The sequence below is a fragment of the Crocuta crocuta genome, unplaced genomic scaffold, assembly GCF_008692635.1.
Source record: "Crocuta crocuta isolate KB4526 unplaced genomic scaffold, BGI_CrCroc_1.0 scaffold129, whole genome shotgun sequence".
Classification (NCBI taxonomy): Eukaryota; Metazoa; Chordata; class Mammalia; order Carnivora; family Hyaenidae; genus Crocuta; species Crocuta crocuta.
This window is the reverse complement of record NW_027551571.1, coordinates 6243549-6268828: the sequence shown is the minus strand read 5'-3', so window position 1 is coordinate 6268828 and position 25280 is coordinate 6243549. Positions and strand designations below refer to the sequence as shown.

The 25280-nt window shown below is 55.7% G+C and overlaps 1 protein-coding gene across 2 annotated transcripts in view; it reads right to left on the bottom strand.

Moving 5' to 3' along the window:
* HPCAL1 (hippocalcin like 1) overlaps positions 1–25280 on the bottom strand; it is a 113995-nt gene that overhangs the window by 15901 nt on the left and 72814 nt on the right. For both annotated transcript variants that reach the window (XM_077750960.1, XM_077750961.1), the window contains exon 2: positions 6871–6956. The gene's annotated coding sequence lies outside the window, so the exon portion shown is untranslated. The remainder of the gene's footprint in view (positions 1–6870; positions 6957–25280) is intronic.

The window sequence follows — 25280 nt, the reverse complement described above, 5'->3', positions numbered from 1 at the left end:
AGCGCCCGCTGATCCGCAGGTGGCTTTGCCAGACCGTCCTTTCTTCTGCCCTTTTTTTCCTCATTTTCTCTGAAGAACAGGAGCTGGAATGTCACTGAGCTGGACCCGCACTGACCCACGAGCCCCGGCCTCAGCCTCAGCCTCCAGCCCCCAGCCTGGTTCCGTTCAGTACTGCAACTAAGCTCACTATGCACGTCGCACCCGTCAAAGACGGGGGGTGGGTGCGGAAGGAGAGGTCTGGAATTTGCCCAGAGCAAGGCCGAGTCCCGAAGAGGCTGGGTGGCTCAGATCTGTGTGGGACAGGGTGTGCACACACAGCACACCCCACGCCCACGGCACATACACTACGCACGCGCGCGCGCGCACACACACACACACGCACCACGCCCCCTCCTCCATACTGGTGTGACACCCACCACTGACTGTCCAAAGCCTCTCTGTTCGGCGGCCCCCAGTGGAAGGGAACCCAGACAGGCCTGGGTGGGCGGGGGCTGCTAGGAGGAAGGCCTTTCCGGCGCATCGGTGGATGGGGTCACGAGGCTTTCCCTCCTGGGATCGTTCTCAGAGAAAACAGCATGAGCCGTGTTTCCCATTCACTCACTCATTCGCTCCACGGCTGTCTTGATGCTCACCAAGTTTGCACAGATTCACTGCACACCAGGGCCCGAGGATGTAAAATGGGAGCCGCTGTGAGCCTCTCAGGAAGAACACGCCGGAGTCACACTCTGCCGGGACGGGCAGCAGACAGGCCTCCAGAGCCGCCGCCCGGGAAACCATTCTCCCAGGGGGCAAGGGCTGACAGTGGCCTTCAAGGAGGAGTCCAGAGTGTGCAAAGGGGTGTGAGTGAGAGCATGAAAAAGCACAGCGTGACGGGAGAAAGCTGGCTGGGGCACACGGCTGAGAGACTTGGGGCTTTATCCCAGGGATGCAGGGAAAGCATCACCAGCCAGCACCTCACCCCTGCTGCATACATGGTGCTGGCCCGTCACCTCTTCTTTTTTAAAAAATTTTTAAATTTTTTAAAAAGTATATTTCTGAGAGAAAGAGAGACAGTGTGGTCAGGGGAGGGTCAGAGAAGAGGGAGACACAGAATCCGAAGCAGGCTCCAGGCTCTGAGCTGTCAGCACAGAGCCCAACGCGGGGCTCGAACCCACGAACTGTGAGATCATGACCTGAGCCGAAGTTGGATGCTCAACCGACTAAGCCAACCAGGCGCCCCTGGGCCCGTTACCTCTTGAGGCCCCTTCATGGGCAATGACTAGACCAATAATACAACAGTCCTGAGCAGTATAGAACAATATGGGACAAATGGACAGATTAACAAATGTAGGGTGAGGGGAGGTGGGGCAGCTAGCGGGTGGCAGAAAAAAATACCATCAAATCCTAGGAATTCAGACTAATTACTCCAAGGGCAGTTCAAATGTGTTAAGTCTGAGTCAAAAAAGACCTGAAAAGGTGCCTCTGGATTCTTTTTCTCGTTAAGGGTAAGGGCTGCACACAGCGCTGTGAGGGCAGGCACGTGTCTGAGCAGAGAGGTTAGCTGCTCTTACCACGGCGGTCACTCCCAACCTCCGAGTGGAGTCAGAGGCCCGGGAAGTCATGTGCCTCACAGCACTTCCCTCATCTGTGAACTGGGACTCTGGACCACGTGGCCTCCGTGGCATGTCTCAGCCCCCGCGGACGTGTCTGAAGCACCCGGGAAGTCCCTCGCTTAGCTGGAACGTATGTCCCTCTCCCCAGGACCTCGGCTGGCAAATCCATTGCTTTAACTCTTCTCCCCGTGGATGGCGGAAAGCTAAATTTCTGCCAGGTTCCTGCTTCAGCGATGATGGGATTTACAGCTCACGGGCCCCAAACGAACCACTTCCAACTCCGAATTCATGCGCCCCAAATGAATGAGGTTTGGCCACACGCTAAGATATCTCGGATAGAAACCCGCCTGTAAGAAATGTCATTATGGGGCGCCTGGGTGGCTCAGTGGGTGAAGAGCCCGACTTCAGCTCAGGTTGTAATCTCACGGGTCGTGAGTTCGAGCCCCGCGTCAGGCTCACTGCTGACAACTCAGAGCCCGCTTTGGATCCTCTGTCTCCTTCTCTATCTGCCCCTCCCCCGCTCCCACACGTGCATTCTCTCACTCTCAAAAATAAAATCAAACATTNATTAAAAAAAAAAATTAAAAAAATTTCTTTAATAAAAAGAAATGTCATTATTAATGTTAAATTTAAAAGATATTTTCAAGACACGCAGGGCGCCCTGGGGATGTGTGCGCGCCGACAAGCGGCCGTGTCCGCAGGAAAGCACTCGGCGAGGTGCTGCCTGCAGCAGGGGTCCTGGGGGACACAGCAGCCACCAATGCTGCTTTGGTACCACTCGTGGCTCCGCTCACTAAGCCAAACATTTTTTTCTTGTTTTTTTTTTTTCTTTTTTTAAACTTGGAAGGAACCTTCCAGTGAATCATCTCATATGCTATTTGATTCATGTTTAATGTCTTTGGGAAGAAATAAAAACAGTAAGTCATTCTCAACAGAAGTGGCATCAGCCCGGCTGAAACCGAGGCGCACAAACGGCGAGGGGCCAGCCGCTCCTTGCTGGCCGCGGCGGCTGCAGTTTGAGGGAGTGTTTATAGTCAGGAGTGCAGACGGCTCGTCAAAGCTGCCCTTGGCCATCTTTCAGCACCGGAAGCGATAGATTCTGCAGGGAGAGTTGACGCTGAGGCGCAAACTCACACACAGCAAGTGTTGACGGACCTGCGTTAACTGAGCACGTATCAAGCGGAAAAACCCAGCGCTGAGTGCTGCAGAGACACAGAGGAAGAAGATGTTCTCAAGCTGCTCATGGTCGAGCTGGGAAGGCAGGGCATGGGTGCCATCCCTCTTTTCCAGGCCGAGCGGGCTCCTGTGCTAGCCAGGCTCCGAGCTCCGGCGCTGGGTGGCTAAGGGGGAGCGAAGGAAGGCAGCCTTCCGGGGGGAACTGACAGACTCTAGTGATCAGGCTGGGGCCCACGTCCCTTCCTGGCCCTAAACCCCCAGGACACGGAACTGAGTTGCATTCACCCGGGCACGGCGGGGAATAAGCCCGTAACCAACGAGCCGAGTGCGGAAAACGCAGGAAGGGCGCGGTACTTGGCACTTGGGGAGAAGAAGCAAGTCCGGGAGGGAGGTCCGAAGGTCCGGCTGACACCCCCAGGTCCTCCCCAGGCCCGGCCCTCCCACAGTGACCTGCAGCCCCCGGAGTCTGTCATCCTGGCGCTCCAGGTCTCCGAATCTCCTATCCATGACTTTCCGACCCAGCTCGTCTCCAGCTGCAGGCAGAGCCAGTCTCCTGGACACCCGGGGAGGTCCCAGGCACAGCCACCAGAGCAAACCTGTGTTAAGTGTGTTCCCAGCGAGTACCTCTCCGCCAGAGAGGCACATACGGCCCGACAGGTCCGGCAAGACTCAAGGGGGCCACCGCACAGAAAATGTGCACTGTGGGCTGATCTGGAAATCTGGGCCTCAGGCAGGGAGACAGATCAGCGCGGGCCGCCCTGAGAGACCTGTGTCGCGGAGAGGGGAGACCCTGTGGGGGCTCGGACCTGGCTCAGGGGGCCCCAGCCCAGGCGCCAGCAAGCAGCGACACGGTGGGGACGTGCCTTGATCATGCATCCGTTCATTCACTGCGGAGGCTCCCTGTGCCCTGCCCTCTGGGCGCCGAGCACAGACGGACGGGCGGCGGAGGCGCCCTCCCCGTTTCGCTCTGCCTGCCGCTGCCATGACGCAAGGGAGAGACCTACCCGAAGCAGAAGCTCAGAGATGCTGAAGGGCAGTGATTCCCTGCCCGGTGCTGGCGGTCTTGATTCGGGCCAGGACCACAGTCCTTGCGCTGATTCCCACCCCTGCCCCCGATGAAAAGGCCAAGCCAAGTCATGCACGTTCATGGTGTGTGTGTGTGTGTGTGTGTGTGTGTGTGTGTGCGCGTGTGTGCGTGTGCACATGTGCGTGTGTGTGCACCTGCAGGCACACTCCCTGTTGCCGGCATTTGCCCACAGTTTTTGTCATGCAGCGTCTGCCCCTGTGGCTGAGGGCTGAGGGGACGCCCACAGGAAGTGATATTGCAAAGTCATCCCAAGTCACTACAGAAAGAACCCTCGGCTTACAACACGGGGAGGATTTCCCCTTCCCCAGCGTCCCGCCTCGAACCTGCAGCGGCCTCTCCTTCACAAAGACCCCAGGGGACGGCCTTCCGCGACACTGACACATCTTCCAGAAGATAACCTAACGTCTTCCAGAAGAACTCAGTTTAACCATGAACTTTTTGAGGTGCGGATCACGATTTCAAGGCCTGTCCACGGTGCGGTTCGATCTAGGCTGCACAGAGATACTATTTGCCATCTATAGTCCTCGTTGGGTTAGTGTGGGGAGTGTCCGCCCCTCATGCGGGCTCTAGACCCCGCTGTGGGGCTGATGGTCAGAAGTACCACCCGACTCCCAGAATCCCTCAGCTCTTGGTGGTAGCGGTGGGGGTGAGGCTATCAAGCATCTTCCATGTGCACTAAAATACTAGCGGGCCCACCTCCTACCTCCCACTTGCTCTTCCCCAGGCAATGACACTGATCTTGCCGCTCCTTAACAACTCAGGCATACTTCTGCCACAGGCCCTTTGCACTGCCTGTTCCTCAGACAGAAAACTGCTCCCTTACCCCCATCAGGTCTTTCCTCAATACACTTCCCAGTGAGGCCTCCCTTCTCCAGTACTATAGCCAAATTGAGACCCCAACACACATTTTTACCTTCTTTTCCTACTTTATTTTTTCCTCTATATTTTATTGCATTCATGGTCTCTCTCCCTGCAGCTAGAATTCAAGGTCCCTGGAGCCAGGCTTTATTCTGGTTTGTTCTCCACTGGAAGCCCAGAGCCTAGATGCCTCCTGGCACAAGAGTGTGTGACCAGTAAGTATCTGACCGGACACCTGGGGGACTCCGTCAATTGAGCGTCCGACTTCGGCTCCGGTCATGATTTTGCGGTTTGTGTTTTGAGCCCCGCACTGGACTCTGTGCCGACAGCTCGGTCCCAACCCTGGGAGCATGTTCACAAGGGGGAACAAGACGGATGCGAGAAGGAAGGGAAGTGGGGGAAACACTCCTCCCTCAGGGGGACCAAGGCAGAGGGCATCCCAACATCCACACACGAGAGGGAGGGTCCCCCCTGCCGCGGGGTGCAGGCTTCCTTGGGGGAAGTCAGCAAGGAGAGGTGTCTGGGCCTGGCCAGAAAGCCACAGCGTCTGGGGGCTGCTGGGGGTCTGTCGGTCTGACCTGCTAACACTCACATCTGCACACAGGGCAGCACAGCTTGGCGCCCGCCTCCCGGGCCTGCCCCCCCTCGGACACGTGGGCTCTCTCACGGGCACCCAGCAACCTTGACGTGGTTTATTAGGGTGGAAATGGAGACCCTTCAATAGGCCCAGGGTCCAAAGCTTAGCCTCACGGCTGCGCGGGAAGGTGAGAATTACATGCTTCTAGGATCTAGAAGGTGGGCTCTCCCGGGCTGGGCCTGGCCCCTCCCCCACGGTGCCTCCTTCTGTCTTCGGCAACAGCCCCCACACCCCTGGCCTCAGCTGGGGCTCACAGCACTGGGCAGGGCGGGGCCGATGAGCAATGACAGTCACTGTAGTAAGGCCCAGCAGCTGGGCAGGAGGAGGAAGAGGGGGGAGCGCTGGGAGGCAGCTGAGGCCCCCCCGCCCCCCTCACACACACCCCCACCTCTGCTCTGACACCCTCCGCAAGAGGGAGGTGTGACTAGCCCTCTTACGGGGGAGACTTGGAGAGGCTGTTAAGTGTGGCCGGGAGGGTCCGGAGTCCACAAACCCAGAGCCGAGGCTTCTCTCCCACTCACCACCTACTTCCTCCCTCGGGGACAGAGCCCCACACTGAACTCAGCGACAGCGATGGACGCCACAGCAGGGGCAGCCGGGTCCANGCGGGGGGGGGGGCAACAGGTGGCAAAGGAGCCCCAGAGTGCCTCTAGAGGGGGGAGGACGGGCGGCGGAGAGGCAAAGGGCGCAGTCCCGGGTCGGGCCGGCCCTCACGCATTACAGGCATCTTGCTTTCGCGAGATCCTGCCTAGAACCCAGAGCAGGCAGCGGCTTGCAATGGGGCCAGGAGGGCGGTGGATTCGAAGAGACCAAGGGCTTGCAGGTCGGCGATTACTGTGAACTTGGCCCTTCGACTGAGGGTAGAGCTGGGGGCCGGGCCTGGTTAGGGCCTTGCCACGCTGGGGACCACAGGATCGTGGGGCTGTGGGCCAGAAGGGGCCCCTGTGGTCAGTCTTTTGGGGAGGCGAGAAGGGCGGCAACGTGGAGGGGCTGGGGGGTGTCCACAAGAGGGAGGGCAGAGAAAAGTCTGGAAGGACAGAGGTGGGGCCGGAGAAGCGGGCAGCGCTGGCACCAACTTTCAGAGTCCCCAGTGAGACCATGGGGAGGGCTGGGGGAGAAGGGAGGTGGCCCGGGGGGCCCTAGGGAGGCAGCTGTTTCCCCTCTGTGGGAGGGGGAGCCAGGCAGGGAGACTGGAGACTTCGGGAATGGCCTATTCCCGTCACTGGACACGTTCCCAAATCAAAGCACCAAGGTCAAACGACCTGCCGGAAGGACGGGGCTTCGGGTGAGAGCAGAGCCGATCATGGGACCTGGGTGGGTTCTCTTCCATCTCAGAGCCTGGGTTTCTGGACCACGTCATGCGTGTGCTGGGCACACTGTCCCCGCCCCCGATCCGGGTCTTCCCTGCTCTTCCCACCCAGCTGGGTGAAATCGCGGTCCGCCAGCCACGGGCAGGACCCCCCCACACACACCAGTCCTCACCTGCTTCCAGGCCCAGCTGGCCTCCCAAAGTGACTTACCCAAGGCCGAGTGGAGGTGGAGACAGCTGGGACCAGAGACTCTGGGGGCGGGTTCCACGTCCTTGTCCGGGCCGCTAGACCATGCCCTGGAAGGGAGGCACGACAGGTCACTTAGGGTGTGGACATCCCTGGCCCAGAGCCCGCTGCCTTTCTGGTTGCTTCTGTGCACTTACGGGGGTGGGAGGGGGGTGGGGACTATAGCTTTTGCAAGCCCCACACCAAGCCCAGAAAAGCCCTGGCTCCTGGGCCCAGCCCCCACAGTACTGATGGCACAAGCCTGCCGGTGGGGTCCCAGGCCACCCCTGGGGTGAGGTCACTGGTATCACAAGCTGGAGCAAAAGCCAGGTGTGGCCCATGGCCTGTGGCCTCTGTGGTCTGCACAGCCGGGGCTCAGGCGCTGGGAGCACCACTGAGTCACCGCGGCTGTCACAGGCCGCCTGTGGCCTGACCCAGCACCACAGGGTCACTGTGGGGGCCCAGAGGGTTGTGCCCAGCGTGGGCTCTCAGATGCTCCAGCAGCCACGCTCCCAGCCTGCACGCAAAACAGGTCAGAAGGCATCGCCGACCTCTGGCCTCCGGTTCACAGAGTCACAAGGTCCCTATAACAAGACAAACCCACGGACCACGGGTGTCCTCGGTGCCCCGACCAATCCCCACCTTCAACCATCACCACCAGCTTCTGGCACGTTCCAAACACCCTGCGTGCACAGCTGACAGCCAGCCTCCCCCTTCGCCCCTTTCTGTGAACAGGCTGTGCTCTGCACGTGAAGTGCAATTAGAATATTCTCACGGTTACCATCTGCACGCTGCCAGGTGCCTTGCAAAAAGCGTTCTATGCATCTGTCTGCGCTCGCCAATTTAATCCTGCCAACAACCCTATGAGGTGGGCATCGTTATTAACCCCGTTTTACAGATGGGCAAACTGAGGCTTAGAGAGGCCAACCACTTGCTCAAAGGCATGTGTCTTCTAAGTGGCAGAGCTGGAATGGAGCCCAGGCAGTCTTGGGCTCTCTTACCTGGGGCTACACGGCCTTCCCCGCTGGCTGGCCCGGGGCTACACGGCCTTCCCCGCTGGCTGGCCCGGGGCTACTCGGCCTTCCCCGCTGGCTGGCCCCTTCTCAATCTCCAGTGCCCCGTCAGCGGTCTCTTCGCCCGGCAGCCCATTTTTCTTCCTAATCCAAACACATTTCTCGGCTATTTCTTCCTAATACACGGTCACCTGCTGCAATGGTCGCAGTTGACAGGCACTCACTGGACTGGTCCTGAGGACCAGAGCCAAGCAGCTCATGCACCCCAGAAAATAGGGCCTCAGTACTATCAGGTGCCTGGGGTGGGGCTCCCCTCGCTCCTTCGCTCCTGCAAAACGAGGGGCTGGATCTGCTCCCAATCGACCGTGAGCTCCGGGAGGCGCTGTCTTCACTTCTGTGCTGCGGGTATGCAACAGGCACTCAATAAATAATCAGTGTTTGACCAGTGAACGCCCCCCATGCATCACAAGGACATTACGGGAAGCAGAGTGCACTTTGCTCAGTTAAAATTCTACCCTGTCTCATCAACTCAGAACTTATATGCCAAGTACATCATTTAAGCTCAGTGCTGGGATTTAAGACCTGGAAGAGAAGAGCCGTGCATGGTCTTCCCGTCCAAAGTCTCACTGGAAGGTCCCTGTGCTTTAGACAGCCCCAAACACACACGCGCACGAGCGTGCACGCACAGCACTTTGTGTCTGTATTTTATTTCATTATATAACGTAAATTTGTTAACATAGACTTTTTTTTTTTTTTGGGATAGACAGAGAGATACAGCGTGAGCAGGGAAGGGTCAGAGAGAGGGAGACACAGAATCCAAAACAGGCTCTGAGCTGTCAGCACAGAGCCCAATGCGGGGCTCGAACCCACAAACTGTGAGATCATGACCTGAGCCGAAGTCAGACGCTCAACTGACTGAGCCACCCAGGTGCCCTGTTAACATAGACTTTATTTTTCGAGCAGTTTCATGTTCACAGCAGACCTGAGCCGAATGCACAGAGCTCTTGCGCCTCCGGGCCCCCCGCGCGCAGCCTTTCCCGTGATCAACACGCCCGCTACAGAGGGCAGCACGATGAGCCCATGCAAACACACGTCATGACCCCCAACCCGTGGCTGGCATTACGGTTCGCTCGTGGCCGTGGCAGTGGCCGCTCTGGGGGGCTGGACCAGGTACGCCCACCATGACAGTATCGTACAGGGGAGGTTTCCTGCCCTAAGTCTTTTCTGCTTGCCTCGTCCCACATTTTTTAAAGGCACTTTCAAAACAATGATCTTAGCTCTCTTGCGCTCTGTAAGCCCGGCGTTGACACTCAGGGAAGTCAAGTTGCTGATAGGGTCAAAGGTCCTCCCCAAGGTTCCTTTGTGAAACCCGGTAAGGGCCAGCAGCAGAATGTGCTAGAAGCCTCGTGTGCGGTCACAATTCTATCATCCTGTCCTTCTAGCGGTCCTGGCAGGGAAAGCCCATTCTAACCCTCCGTTTACAGAGGAGCAGACACACTCAGGGACACTTGGCCTGGTTCCATGGGGCTACGTGAGATGCCAAAAGTGCCCATCCCTAAGCCCAGGCTCTGCTCTTTCCAGATGGTCTCGTGAATTTCCAGGAGACCGTGGGAATGCAGTGAGCCAGCCCCCTCCCGTGCTCCCCCAGCCCACACCCCACTCAGCGGGACCCTCCCTCCCGCCACACTGCGTGATCAGAGCCACCACACCTCGCCTGGATACGGCCTGCTGGCTGATGGCTACAAAGGCCCCACATTTCCAGCCTCCTGGGGTCAGTCCTGAACAATCAACGTGCTCAGTGNGAACGTTTCCAGCCCACACAGATGCCCTCCTGCCCCCCCCGCCCCCCCTCCCCCCGCTCTCCCTGGGACACACACCAGCTCTTCCGGGGAACGTACTGGGCGGCAGGAGAGCCTGGGAGGGGAAGTTCTGGTCCCCACATCCCTCTGCGGCCGAGTGGCCCTGTGACTCAGGCACTCCCTGGCCTGCCATTCTGTTTCCCCATCTGTGACAAAGCCTGCGGCTTGCATCCCCTCAGAGGCGGGGCCAGCTCTGACACCAGGCTTCCCGGATGGAGGTTCCTTCATTCCAGAGTCATTCCAGAAGCCTCGAAGGCCCAGGGGCCCCCAGCTGCTTGGGAACAAATCCTCCCTCCATTAACTCAAATTGCAAATTTCCTCCTGGCTCTATCGCTAAGCCCCAGGGGCTCCCGGGCCACCAGCTTTCCTGTGACGGATAAAGATTACAGTCATTGCCCAAGACTGAATCAAGTAGCAGAAGTCATTATGCAGAAATAATTATGGGGAGTGATGTCTGGTCGCTCCTGATTTCTGTCTGGCGATTGCGAAGCAAATGGTCTGCCTCTTCCTCTCCGGGAGCGCAGGGGCCTGGGTGATTCAGACATACCAGGCCCAATCTCACTGCTCCAGGGCGCCAGCAGCCTAGGGGAAGGTGCCCCGGGAGGCCCTTTGGCTGAGCGCTTGGGAGAGAGGAACCCTAGAAGACGGAAGCCCCGGAGGGGACGCCCTCACCCCCGGCCACAGGCACCCCTCCCCGGGCCCTCCTCCAAAGCTTCCTTCACACATTGCTTGCTCTATGGAGTCCCTCCTGACACCCCAACTTCCCCAGCCGCTTGCTCATGTCAGACAGAAGATACCTCCTTCTCTTAGGTGGGGGGTGTCTCTGGAGAGTGACTGGGGCCATGACCAGGTCTGACCTATTCCTGTACTCCCAGCTCCGAACACAAAGAAGGGCCTCGGGAGGGCAGGGAGAGGGACAGAGTAGAGGGCTGTGTGGCCAGACTAGGGCTCAAATCCTACCTCTACTATTGCCGCTATTGCCCGGCTGGGTGACTCTGACCCACTATTTAACTTCTCTCTGCCTCAGTTTCTAGGTGTGTGAAATGGGGATGAGAATAAGCTTACCTAGTTCATCAAGTTCTTATGAAAACTAAATGAGCCAATGTACAGAAAGGTGCCTGGCACAGAGGGAGAACTCAGTAAACGACTGAAAGAGCAGAAAGATCATGCTCACAAGGATCTAAGCCGCTAGAGAGACACAAACTATCAAAACTTACTCTAGAACAACAATCTGAAATAAAGAGACGATCTGAAATGCCTATAATAACAAGGCAAGAGCTTGAATTAGTAAGCAAGATCTGACTCACACACACAAAAGCCCAGACACTGCTGACTTCTAGAAACATTTCATGAATCAATACCAATTCTCACAAACTCATCCAAAAACACAGAAGAGGAGGGAACACTTCCCAACTCGTCCCATAAAGCCGGTACTACCCTGACATCAAAACCAGACAGACTTCAGAAGAGAAGAAAGATATAGACCAGTGACCCTAATGGACATGAATGCAAAAACACACAAAAAAACTCAACAAAATACTAGCACACCGAATCCAGCCACATAAAGAATAAAAGGAATTATACATCATGACCAAGTGGGATTTATCTCAGGAATGCAAGGTTGGTTTACCATCTGAAAATCAATTAATATAGTACCTCATATCAATAAAATAAAAAGAATCATAGGCTTACCGCAATTAACCAGAAAAAGTACTTGACAAAATTCAACATGCTTTCATAACAAAAACACTAAATAATCTAGGAGTAGAAGGGAACTAGAGTTATCTGTTTAAAAAAACCTCACAGGTGGGGCGCCTGGGTGGCTCAGTGGTTAAGCGTCTGACTCTTGATCTCGGCTCAGGTCATGATCTCACAGTTTGTGGGTTCAAGCCCCACGTCAGGCTCTGTGCTGACAATGCAGAATCTGCTTGGGATTCTCTCTCTCCCTCTCTCTCTGCCCCTTCTCTGCTTGCTCTCTTTCTCTCTCTAAAATAAAACAAAATAAACATTAAAAAAAACAACTCACACCTAACATCACAGTCAGTGACTGCCTTTGTTCTCCCTAAGATCACGAGTGAGACAAGGATGCCCACTCTCACCACTTGTATTCAACAGTATACTAGAGGTTCTAACCAGGGCAAGAAGGCAAGAAAAAGAAGTGTAAATTTAGAAAAGAAGACATAAAACAATCTCTATTTGCAGATGACATTATCTTACATACAGAAAATCCTAAAGATTCCACTAAAAAAAGTTAACAGTTTCAGCAAGGTTGATGGATATAAGATTGATATACAAAAATCAATTGTATTTCTCTATATTTGCAATGAAAAATCCAAAAATGAAATTAAGAAAACAATTCCAGGGGCTCCTACGTGGCTCAGTCGATCAAACATCTGACTTCAGCTTAGCTCATGCTCTTGCGGTTCGTGAGTTCGAGCCTTGCACCGGCCTCTTGTGTTGACAGCTCAGAGCCTGGAGCCTGCTTCCGATTCTGTCTCCCTCTCTTCTGCCCCTCCTCCGCTTGTGATCTGTCTCTGTCTCTCTCTCTCTCTCAAAAATAAATAAGCATTAAAGAAATTTTTTTAAAGAAAACAATTCCATTAGCGATAGCTTCAAAAAGAATAGAACAGGAACAAATTTAACAAAAGAAGTACAGAACTTATACTTTGAAAACTGCAAAATATTGTGGGGGGAAAAAAAGAAAATCTAAATAATTGGGAAAATATCCCATTTCATGGATCAGAAGACTTAAGATTGTGAAGATGGCAACCCTCCCTCCCCAAACTTATCTACAGATTCAATACATCCTCCCATCAGAATCCACAAGCTGATTCTAAATTTCATATGGATGGGGCGCCTGGGTGGCTCAGCTGGCTAAGTGTCCCGCTCTTGGTTTTGGATCAGGTCATGATCTCACAGTACGTGGGTTCAAGCTGCACGTCAGGTCACAATCTCACAGTATGTGGGTTCAAGCCCCACGTCAGGTCACGATCTCACAGTACGTGGGTTCAAGTCCCACGTGAGGTCACGATCTCACAGTACGTGGGTTCAAGCCCCAAGTCAGGTCACGATCTTACAGTACGTGGGTTCAAGCCCCACGTCAGGTCACGATCTCACAGTACGTGGGTTCAAGTCCCACGTCAGGTCATGATCTCACAGCACGTGGGTTCAAGCCCCATGTCAGGTTATGATCTCACAGTACGTGGGTTCAAGCCCCACGTCAGGTCATGATCTCACAGCACGTGGATTCAAGCCTCACATCAGGTCATGATCTCACAGCACGTGGGTTCAAGCCTCACATCAGGCTCTGTGCCAACAGTACAGGGCCCGCTTGGGATTCTGTCTCCCTATCTGCCCCTTCCCACTTGTGCACCATCTCTAAATAAATAAATAAATAAATAAGCAAGCAAATAAATAAACTTTAAAAAATAAACAAAAAGTATAAATTTCCTATGGAATTGCAAAGGACAGAACAATCGTGAAGGAGAACGTATGGGCGCACACCTCTCAATTTTAAAATTTACTACAAAACAATAATAACCAAGACAGTGTGGTGCTGGAACAGAACCAAGAATCTATAAATGAACTCACACATTTTTGGTCAACTGATTTTGAACACGTGTGCCCGGATAGGGAAAGAATATCTTCTCAACAAATGCTGCTGGGTCAAAACCTGGAAAGCCTCATGCAGAAAAGAATGAAGCTGGACCCTCACCTCACATCATATACAAAAACTAACTCAAAATGGATCGGAGAACTAAAAGTAAGAGCTAAACCTATAAAACTCTTAGGAAAAAAAACCCACAAAACACAGGGCTAAATCTTCATAATTTTGGATGTGGCAAAGGATTCTTAGCTCTGACACCAGAAGCCCAAGCAACCAGATAAGATAAAAATTGGACGACCTGTGCTTCGAGACACTGACAAGAAAATGAAAAGACAGCCCACAAAACGGGTGAAAATATTTACAAATAATTTTACTGATAAAGGATTTGTATCTAGAATATATAAAGAACTCTTACAATTCAATAGAAAGACTTATAACCCAAGTAAAGTATGGGCAAAGGATGTGAATAGACATTTATCTGAAGGAGACATATAGGGGCGCCTGGGTGGCTCAGTCGGTTAAGCATCTGACGTCGGCTAAGGTCATGATCTCACGGCCTTGAGTTTGAGCCCTGCATTGGGCTCTGTGATGACAGCTCGGAGCCTGGAGCCTGCTTCGGGTTCTATCTCCTCTCTCTGCCCCTCTCCCGCTCGTTCTTTCTTTCTCTCTCTCTCCCTCCCAAAAATAAACATTAAAAAAATAAGAAAAAAAGAAGATATATAAAGGACAATAAACACATGAAGAGATGTTCAATAAAACACATGAAGAGATGCTCAATATCATTAGTTATTAGAGAAATACAAATCGAAAGCACAATAAGATACTACTTTGTACCCACTAAGATTTCTGGAATCAAAAGGTCAGATCAATACAAGTTCTGGCAAGAATTTGGAGAATCAGAGCCTACATTGCTGTTGGGAATTCAGTGCTTTGGAAAACAGCCTGGCTGTTTCTCAAATGATGAAACATATGGGTTATCACGTAACCCGGAAACTCAGCTCCTGAGCATGCTCCTGAGCGTACTCCCGAGCGATGAAAACATACGGCCTCACACAGACTCTGACATACGGCCTCACACAGACTCTGACACAATGCTCACAGTAGCATTGTTCGTAATAACTAAATATTGCAAACAACACAATGGCCATCAACAGATGAATGAGAACAAAATGTGGTATATTTATACGGTGGAATATTATTCAGCCATGAAAAGAAATGAAGTATTGGTACATGTTACAACACAGATGAACCTTGAGCTAATACATTACGCATGTCCAGAAATCTATGGAGACACAAAGTAGATTTGTAGTTTCTTAGGGCTGGGGGAGGGGAGGAAAGGAAGGGGATACTAAAGGGTGTGGGGTTTCCTTTCAGGGTGATAGAAATAGTCTAAAATTGACTGTAGGGACTGTTGCACATATGTGAAATGTACTAAAAAGCATGCACTGCACACTTTAAATGGGTGAAATTATATGGCACGTGAATTACATCTCAATAAAGTTGTTAACATTTAAAAAATTTTTAAAGATTTATTTATTTTTGAGAGACAGAGTGTGTGCAGGGGAGGGGCAGAGAGAGAGAGGGAGACACAGGATCCGAAGCAGGCTCCATGCTCTGAGCTGTCAGCATAGAGCCCCACATGGGGCTTGAACCCACGAAGCGCGAGATCGTGACCTGAGTCAAAGTCAGATTTGGCTCAACCAACTGAACTGCCTAGGCACCCCTAGCTGTTAACATTTAAAAAAATTTTTTTTAATGTTTGTTTATTTTTGGGAGACAGAGAGTCAGAGCACAGGCAGGGCATGAATAGAGAAAGAGGGAGACACACAATCCGAAGCAGGCTCCATGCTCTGAGCTGTCAGCATAGAGCCTGACGCGGGGCTCGAACTCACAAACCGTGAGATCATAACCTGAGCCGAAGTCAAACACTCAACCAACTGAGCCACCCGGGCGCCCCAACATTTTTAAAGAAGGAATGTAAGTCAATGTCTTGTTAATTCCCTATCCCCTGAGGACAGAAGGGAAAAGAACAGACTCACAAGAGCAAACTGCATAACTTCCCGCTGCTGGTGCCTCAGTTTCCCCGCACTCCGGCCTACACCAGGACCCGGCGGCCTCAAATCTGGGGACACGGCCCCCAGGAGAACGCTGGAGGCTCAGCCGCACTACTTCCTGGGAGCCCACCACCCGCAGACACAGCATGTACTCCACTTGCGTGCTAAGCGCCCGATACGTGTGTCAGGTGCCAGGACAAGAGCCCCACTTTTGAGCAGCCCACGGCCCCGTGGGGGACGCTCAGGTGGCTGCCAGATGCCAGGGGTGGGCACATGGACACAAGCTCTCTGGATCTCTCTGTAGCCAGCGGGGTGAGCCAAGCCTCCGCAGGGAGTGGGGCGCGGTCCCTCGGAACAGGCACTCAGTCCAGTCTGGAGGGGGTTCCACTGAAGGCCCAGCTCAGCTCCCGGAGTGGCCCCGGCACCCCCCCAGGGCACAGCAGGCACCCAGCCCAGGGCACTGCGGGCAGCCCTCTACGAAGTTACAGTTCTGGGGCCCGTTCCTGGACCCAGGCGTGAAGGCGCTCAGTGCCCACTCTCCTTGCCGGCCCGTCCTTGGGAAACAGCGAGAAAGCATCTTCCTTCAAGGTCACGGGCCTCCCGCCCTGACTCTGAGCTGCAAGGAACCGAAAGGCGCCCCTGCCGGCTCACACCAGGGGTGGGTATGTGCTCGAGGACTGACAAATTATTTTAATATGTCCTGAATTCCAACTTCATTAGGGACCAAAGTCCCCAAGAGAGACGAACAGAGCGGGCTGTGAAGTCGGGATGGATGGGTTTGGGCTTAAGACAATTTCTGAGGTGACGGTCATTTCGGGAGGCCTGATCCCACCACGGTCCCCAGGCACTGGGGCAGATGTGCACAGAACGCTTTCACGCAGACGCTCCGCACGACAGCCGCTGTGCGAGAGGCATTCTCTTCCCGCCGCTCCAGTCCAGCCCCGAGAAGGGCCGCGTGCCTTACCATGCAAGGCCACCCGGTCTGCAGGTTTCACCAAAGGGGGCAGGGCTGGAGAGGACACCCAACGAGTGTCCTCGGCCAACGAGCCGAGCCCCAGCCTCCCGGTCATCTGGGCCGCCGGGTGCTTGCTGGCCGACTGCATCCCCGGAATTCCAGGGAGCGTGTGCAGTGTTCGAGGGTCGCTCCCACGGCTGGCCCCTCACCAGCTGCTTGTGCTCTCTCTGGTCACAAGACAAAAGGAGCCCATCTCCGACCGCCTTGGCGCACTTGCTAAAGATGGCCACACGCCCATGAACTGGGAATTCAGCTGCTTGCTCTATTCCCAACAGACAGACTGGCACACATCCGCCAAGAAAACATGCGCACGAATGCGCGGAGCTGCATGATTTGTGACACCCGTCTGGGGACGGGTCACTTGTGAAACAATGGGAAGGGAGCAGGCTGCTGAGCCCTGACCTCCGTCCACCGGGCGGGCCCACCTCTCAGCGCCTCATCGTCCGCACCTGTCCACGTCCACGTTGGCTCCCAGGGTCGTGAATTTTCACAAAACAAGGAGCCTGCGTCTCCAGCACCCAGCCTGCACCCCCGCAATTCCAGCCATCCAGCTGCCAGCCTGAACCTTACCAGGAGCTACCTTGTGCCGGGCACCGGGGACACCTGAGTATTGTCAAGCACCTGCCTTCAAAGGGCTTACTTTCTGGTCACAAGACACAAATGGCGGAGTGGAGGGGGGGCAGGAAAAATGGGTAAAGGGGGTCAAAGGGTTAAAAAAAAAATAATCCGCACACACAGATGGAACTTGCGTAGGTATAAAGCACTGCCGTGACTGCGTGGGCGGGGAGAAGGGGAGCCGCTCAGGCCAGCGCCTCGGACTTCGTTCCACCTCCCGGCAGGCGCCAGAAATAAGGAGCAGCTCAGAACCAAGCCGCGGAGGCCAGGGGCCGTGTGATCATATGCAGGGGTCGGAGATCTGGGAGGAGGAGGGCTGGGGTCAGTCACCCTCAGGCTGCCTGCTCCAGCCAAAGACCAAGGTCACGTTTCCAACCTAGGGGAGTTCAGCGGCCCGACGTACTCCTTCTTCAAAGAGCGTCTGACTTTCTGTCCCCTCCCCCCCAACAATGGGTGTCTAATTTGTCGAGTAGAATAGGGGAACCCGGCCAAGTCCCCCACCCCTCCCGTCGGGCTCTCTCAGGTCAGCACCCTGACCCCCAGCCTCCTCCCCCGCCAGCACAAAGAAAAAACGCACTAGAGATTGTTCTAGCACTTTGATTGTGTGCCCCGGCCCCTGCATCCATTCCCTCTTCTTAGAGCAAAAATCCTCAGCAACTCTTAATGGTCCACACTGCCCCCGTTCCCAGCTCGCTGGCCCAGAGGGGCTCCTTCATTTTTCCACCACACAGGGAGCTCCCTCTCTCCCATGGCCGCCTGTCCCGACAGCATGAGTGGCTGGAGATCCCGCCGCCGTGAGCTGCGCTGCCACAGCAGGTGGGCTTCCCGACAGCACCCAGGGCTCCGAGAACAGGGGCGGCATGGGGTGCAGATACCTCGGTGTCCTAACCCAGTCCACCGTACTCCTCAGTGTTGTGAAATATTCAATTCCCTTCTTTGCTTTTAGGGCGCCTGGGTGGCTTAGTCGGTTAAGTGTCCGACTTCGGTTCAGGTCAGAGTCTCACGGTCCGTGGGTTCGAGCCCCGCGTCGGGCTCTGTGCTGACAGCTCAGAGCCTGGGGCTGCTTCAGGTTCTGTGTCTCCCTCTCTCTCTGCCCCTCCTCCATGCTCTCATGCACTCTCGCTGTCTGTCTCTCTTTCCCAAGAATAAACATTAAAAACATTCAAATTCCCTTCTTTGCTTTTTAACCCACTTTGAAACAATTTTTCTATCCCTTTCAACAGAGTCTGAACTGATACAAGATGCCTAATATTCTTCAGAAAGTAAACACGACGGAATCTCATCTTTCTCCAGGTTTCAGTTTTCTGCTGAAGGACCTTTAAATTTCCTCATCTTCCTTCTTTCATTGAGAGGCAGTCTCCCTTCCCCAAACACTCTTCCAAGGAAAATCTGTCAGCAGGGCTGTGTCTTACAAAATGCTAACAGGTAAGAGATGCCCACTGGTCACGGAAATGTGCAGATGACTTCCCTCCACAAAGTGAAACTGATTTCTTGACTGCAGGGTTCCCTTAACAGACGAAGGATTTATTTAACTTCAATCTTTGGGACTAAGATTTCTGTGCTAAATCTTTAAGGGACGATAACAATATGCCTGACTCTCCCCCCACGCCTCCCATGTGGAAATCTTATTTTCACTGAGGGGCAAGATTACATGAAACACATTTCAGAAAATGGGTCCAGCTGGAAATTCAGACTTTTTCCTATTCCAAACTGCTTAGCATTTAGGTGTCTTTTGATTGTCCTACCTGAGCCTTTTGGTGAAAGAAAAAGAAAAAGAAAAAGAAAAAGAAAAAAAGAAAAAGAAAAAGAAAAAGAAAAAGAAAGGAAAGAAGGAAAGAAGGAAGGAAGGAAGGAAGAAAAGAAAGAAAGAAAGAAAGAAAGAAAGAAAGAAAGAAAGAAAGAAAGAAAGAAAGAAAGAAAGAAAGAAAGAAAGAAAAAGGAAGAAAGGAAGGAAGGAAGAAAGGAAGGAAAAAGAAATGACATTTTATTTTAAGCACAGTTGTTGCAGGAGAATTTTGAAAACCAGAGAGTGCCACTAAAATACAGGCACCGGGGAAATGGATGCTAAGAGCCCTAGACGTGAGGTGTCTTTCAGATCCTCCAGCCAAAGGTGCTGCATTTTCTTAAGACGTGAAGTTCAAGTTTGTTCATCTTGACTCTCCGGGAAAGAAAATAAAATGGCTCGCTGCCCATTCACAAAATTCTTGGAAACTCCCGAGTCCTGGCTGCTGCCACCTCCCTGCCCCCTTGACTCCCCGACGCCACCGACCCCGGGACCAGAGGCCACAGAAGCGCTGCACGGGTGTTCTTTGCAGACAGTGTCTGAGGTGCATCCTGTTGCGGACGGAGGAGGAGGAAGAAAAAGCAAGCCTTTGCCAAGGTCACAACAGTGGGGCAGCCGCAGGGGAAGCACAAGCGGGGGCCCCGGGGAGATGGAGCACGTGAAACCCGAACTTGATCCGCAGTCTCTATCTGGGGGCACATTCTGCCCACAGACAGGCCCACCGTCCGCCGTCTCGGCCGGGGATCAGGCCTCGTACTTGTGTAGCAGAGAAGCCCCCAGAGAGCCTGGGCCCCAGCAGCCAGGCCGCTCTCCACCCTGCAGGGCCACCTCGCCTGCCCCTACACTGACCTCTGCCCAGGATTTCACGTGGGAGGGAAAAGGTTCAGCTGCAAAGAACAGCAGAGAAAAAGAAGAGGAAACACCACACGGCTTGTGGCGCCCTCTCATTCTGCAGCTGAGCAGGGAGGGCCTCTTCCAGGCGCCAGGGACGAGGCGTCCCACACTCCCGGAGGGACGCGGGCTACACTTGCTCACGTCCCCTGAGCTGGGCCACAGGCCTCTCCCTTAAACGTCCTGCGTGCTCCGTTAATACTGATGTTGGTGGGGGCGCCTGGGCGGCTCAGTCGGTTAAGCAACCGACTCTTGATTTCGGCTCAGGTCATGATCTCATGGTCCGTGGGTTCGAGCCCCACTTTGGGCTCTGTGTTGACAGTACACAGCCTGCTTGGGATCTTCTCTCTTTCTCTCTCTGTCTTAAATAAATAAAACTTAAAAAAATAATAATGACGTTGGAGGAAATCAAAGGAAGAGCTCTGGGACAAGCTGTCGCTATCGCCCTCTTCCTTGAAAGCCGGTGGGGGCAGGAAGAGCATAGGAAATCCACAACGGGCGAACTGCGGCCAAGGGATCAGCCTTTCCCTCTTTCATGCACGAGGCCACTGAGGCCCGGAGAAGCTCAGGGTGTGGCCTGGAGCCACAGGGCCAGGAAGACGAGGAGAGTAGGGGCTACTGACTCCAACTTGGGAAGGTAACTGTCCCACTCACTGACCAGCGCTGCCACTCAAGGCAGCTGGGCCTTCCGGGAAGGAGCCTGGTCCTTGACTGGGGGTGGGAGCAGCCCCTGGCCCGTCCACCTGCCTCTCCACTGTGTATTCCTCCGTCCGCGGCCCTCGAGCCGGCAGCCACCCAGGGGCAGAGAGCTCACAGACCCAGAGCCCTGCCCTCGTGCGTGGATCATGCCGTGTCCTGTAAGTGTGGCGGGGGAGGGGAAGGGGAATGACCCGAGGAGGGTGTCACCAGGTGACAGCGGGCCACGCCTTGTAGCACATGTGCACCTTGGCTCAGGTGGGGAGGGGGGCGCAAGGGATGCCCTTATGGCACCTGCCATCCTAAAGTCCCCTCTTCTGTCAGCCGCTGTGGCCACGGCTGGGCGGCAAAGGACAGGAAGCCTTGTGCCTGAAGGCAGGTTCTCAGAGCACCAGGGAGGTGGAGGGGAGGGGTACTGAGCACCCCTTCATGGCCAAGTGGCCCAAAGCGTGTCAGATTCGGACCCTGATGTGTGGCTGTGTGGCCCTGGGCAAGTCCTCTCCTTTCTGGGGCTGCTTCCTGCTCTTGAGCCCCGGGAAGTAGCTTTGAGAACCACAGGAAACAACGGATCACACGGGTGCTCTTCGAGGCCCTGCATGTGAGCTTGGAGTCTACACGCAGCACTGACGGCTCTCCCTCAGGACCTCTGGGCACATCCACGCCTCGTCCCACTCTTAGGGTCACCACCCCCAACGACAGATGGGGAAACCGAGGCTCAGAAACTGGAAGCCACGTTCCCAAGTTCCCACAGCCAGGCAGTATGGCTGCCAACCAAGGCCACCGGGCCCGCAGGCCATGCTTCCCCAGCCGCCACATGGACGCGGGAGGCCAAGCTTGGCCCTTAGGGATCGGTAAAGGAGCAAGAAAAGAGGCACATTAAGTATCTAAGTGTAATTAAGCAACGAAAATGGAAGGCAGCGCAAAGGGCGGGGCCGAGGCAGGAAAGGGGGGTGAACAGAAGGGCTCCGGGCCAGGCTGCCTGCAGAGTGGTCTCCTCAGCCAGCTCCAGAGGCCGGCCTCTCCCCCCAAAACTGAAGCTCCAGGTGATCCCACACCCCCAGACCCTTGTGGTTTAGCATTTGAGGCCTGACAATCAGGCCCCAGTACCACAAAGTGCGGCAGATTAGATGCCAGAAATTCTGAGACTCCCTCCCACAAAGCCTCCCTGCTCCCCACCGCTCCTGGGGCCCGGAGTGCTCCCCACTGCTCCTGGGGCCCCGGGGTGCTCTCCACTGCTCCTGGGGCTCCCAGGGTGCTCTCCACCACTCCTGGGGCCCCGGGGGTGCTCCCTACCGCTCCTGGGGCCCGGAGTGCTCCCCACTGCTCCTGGGGCTCCCAGGGTGCTCTCCACCACTCCTGGGGCCCCAGGGGTGCTCCCCACCGCTCCTGGGGCCCGGAGTGCTCCCCACTGCTCCTGGGGCCCCGGGGTGCTCTCCACCACTCCTGGGGCCCCGGGGGTGCTCCCCACCGCTCCTGGGGCCCAGAGTGCTCCCCACTGCTCCTGGGGCCCCGGGGTGCTCTCCACCGCTCCTGGGGCTCCCAGGGTGCTCTCCACCACTCCTGGGGCCCAGGGGTGCTCCCCACCGATCCTGGGGCTCCCAGGGTGCTCCCCACCGCTCCTGGGGCCCGGAGGTGCATGGCCTGCCTGTAACCGATCTGCCGGGGCTCCCGGCCCCTCTGGACTGAAGGCGCAGCCTTGCTCTACCTCCCAGCGACCCACCTGGACAGCCCCAGGTGCACAGCGGGCTCTTAGTCAACATTTAACAAAGGCATCAGGGCGCCGGCAGCTCCGAGGAGGAAGAGACGTGAGGCCACAGAGGGCTTTAAACATTGCACTTCACCCCCCCATCAGGGTTCACCTTGCTTTGGCCATAGGGAGCCACAACAGACTCTCGGGTAATGCACTTGGAGGGAGAGCAGCTGGGCGGGCTGGACAGGAAGGAAGGGAGTGTGAAGGCTGGTGTCAGGGAGACCCCACTGGGGGGCCGTGGGGGTGAGCGCCCCGGGCCCAGGCACTTGTGAAAAACGGACATTGTCAAGGGTGACTGTGACTGCACACGGCTTGCAGCCGGTCACACCCAGGAACTGGAAACAAAGCCCCACGGAGGCAGAACCGCACCGCCCTGGGAGTATGCATGTCCAGGTTTCCGGTGGACTCTAGACCCCAAAGCTGGCTCACACTCGGGGGCCATGCTTCCTGAGGTGGCGGCCAGCAGAGAGAGTATAATTTCCCCACAGACAGAAAGGAAAGTGCTCGGGGGTGGGGGGCGGCCTGGCCCCCCCGAACTGCGGTCTGCAACCAACAGCCTAGAAACAGGCGCCCAGGGCCGCGGGGATTAGGTCAAGTCCTCCTGCTAAAGCCACTTACTCAGTAGCCCACAGCGTGCCGAGCTCAGCTGCCGTGTCTGGGATGAAGGGATAAGTCATCTGAAAACACAAATAAATTATTCAATTCCCACAAACGAGCAGCCCCCGGGCTCCTGGAGCAGCCACAGCACGACAAACGCCCCAAAGGCTCGGCGAGCCCTATTAGTGACATCGCTCCGCAGAGCAGACACCGGATTCCGCCGTCGCCCCCCACCCCAGACGGCTCCCGCCCAAGACCAGCCCACACTGCTTTCCATTCTGCAGCCGCGAGTGACATCAGCCCGGCATCGGGTGGAAAATCACAGCCCAGCCCGGCCCGGGGCGACGCGTCTGCGCCCAAGGACTGGCCTTTCACCCACAGCCTCCCGACTGCTCCCCTCTGGGCTCTGAGTCACCGTCCCCATAGGGACACACGCCTAGAGCTGGCCTGCTTGCCAGCATGCTGATTCCTCGGTCCAGACCCCCAGGGCTCAGCCTGGGACACTGCACTTCGGAGCAAAAATCACCGGGATCGGTCACGACGCGGCTAAGCTCGCACCGCTGGGCAGACCCTGGGTCAGGTTCTCGCCTCTGGGGCCCCAGGTGCTCTGCTGGGTTTTGGGGGGTCGGCAACAAAGGACGTTTGCAAAGCACTTTCACGCACTGGTGCTCAGCAGAGGCCGCTCGCAGCTGGGTCTCTGCGTACCTCTTGCTTCCGATTTTGTATCTTTGACTCCAGTCCANACGAGCTATTTGCTGGTCTCGAATGGCCCCTAAGTGCCCGGAGAAACCCCTCCCTTATGACCCCAGCTCAGTCCCTCCGTCAGGGAGGCCCCCAAACTCCAGGCAGGTGCTGGCTTCTACAGCCCTCCGCGTTGCTGGGACCTGCTGATCTTTGTCTGTGGCCCCACGAGGGAAGGGACAGTAGAGGGCCTGAGGTCTCCCCCCTCCCCCCCACCCCACCCCGGGGCCCAGCCTGGCCCAGAGCCTCGAGGTCAGTGTGAGGTGTGAGAGCTTTCTCTCTGCACAGTTAGCTGTCCCATGTGATATGAGCAGGCGGCCTCTGTCCGTCTTTGTCCCTGTCCTTCCGTAACCGGCCTGGGCAAGGTTTCCAGCCCCTCGCCCGGCTCCTTGGGGGGAAAGAAGTGTCAAGTGTGGGAACCGCTGGACGTCTTGCTTGGTGCCTGACGGAAGAAATGACCTTCCGGCCTGGGGGGCCCCTCCTCTCCTCTGCGCCCCCTGAGCACAGAGGTCAGTGGTTGCTGGTCTGTCTGTTTACAGAAGGGAAATTGGTTTTCAAGTGTGTGGGCAAGTTAACAGGAAGCTGATTCTGGTCATAGAGCAGGCTTGCTCATCCAGAACGGCTCACAAAAAGGCGTGCACGCCTGCGCACGTGTGTGTGCACGCACACGCACACACATAATTTAGTGGCTCTCAAGGAGCAGGTGACTCAGCTCCCCTGGGACATGCAAAAGGGTTTGCACACATTTTTGGTTATTTTACAGCAGGGGCGCGGGGGCCACCTCCTGGCACTGGGGACGCGGCAGAATCTCGAGCACTCCCACCTCCGCAAAGAATGCGGCGGCCAGGCTGTGCACAGCGCTGAGGGCAGAGCCCCGGACACAAATCCACTCCCCTGCTGGCCTCCCCGAGGCGAGGCGTCCCCGACGGAAGGGCACACCCATCCTTCCCAAATAAAGGCCTGAGGTCTTGCGGGACACAGGGCCACCCTGCACGTCCGCTGCTCCGGAGCATCTTGCACGAGCAAGCCCACACTCCCCGCGCCTTTCTAAACGGGGAGGGGCTCTAGGAAACCGAGTTTCAATTTTGTCCCGGATGAGCCTCAAGGGTCAAGGGGCCTGCTGTGTGGCCGGCGAAGAAACAGGAAGACGGACCGCCTTTGCGGCTGGTTGTGGAGACGGCCCTGGGCAGGGACAGGGGCACCCACACTTTCCACTCAACCCGCGTGGGGCAGGGCACACCGCCGGGGGCCCCTCTCTAGCTGACCCTTGCCATGGGGCCATTGACTTCTGACCCCCCCTTTTTTTAAGATCCCACAAGATGGGGGTTTTTCTGCAGACCAAAGCCTCAAATGTTCTCTCAGAGAGCTCTGCTGACATGAGGCTTTGTTGACACAGGGAACCTCGAAGTGTCGGCCCCCCGAGTTCTGCGGAGGAGGGGCCCTTAGTCCTGCCCGACAGGAAGAGTCTACACCGGGTGCCAGACCATGAGGGGGCGGGGGGCCGGAACAATCCACCCCATACAGTGTGTATTACGGTCTGGAGAGAGTGTCACATCCGCGGTGTCACTTTACCCTCCCTACCTGGACACCTGGGCCGGAGGAGGTGGGAGGCGGAGGTCTGGGCGAGAAGGGGGAGTCGAGATCCCTGGGCGAGACTTCTCGGGGGCCTCGGCTGACTCAGGCCCACAACACTCAATCTTCAAGTAATCTTTTAGGAGCTGTAAGTGGCTTCTGTCTCGGGTCAGGGGCCTGGCATTTCAGAGTCAGACACACC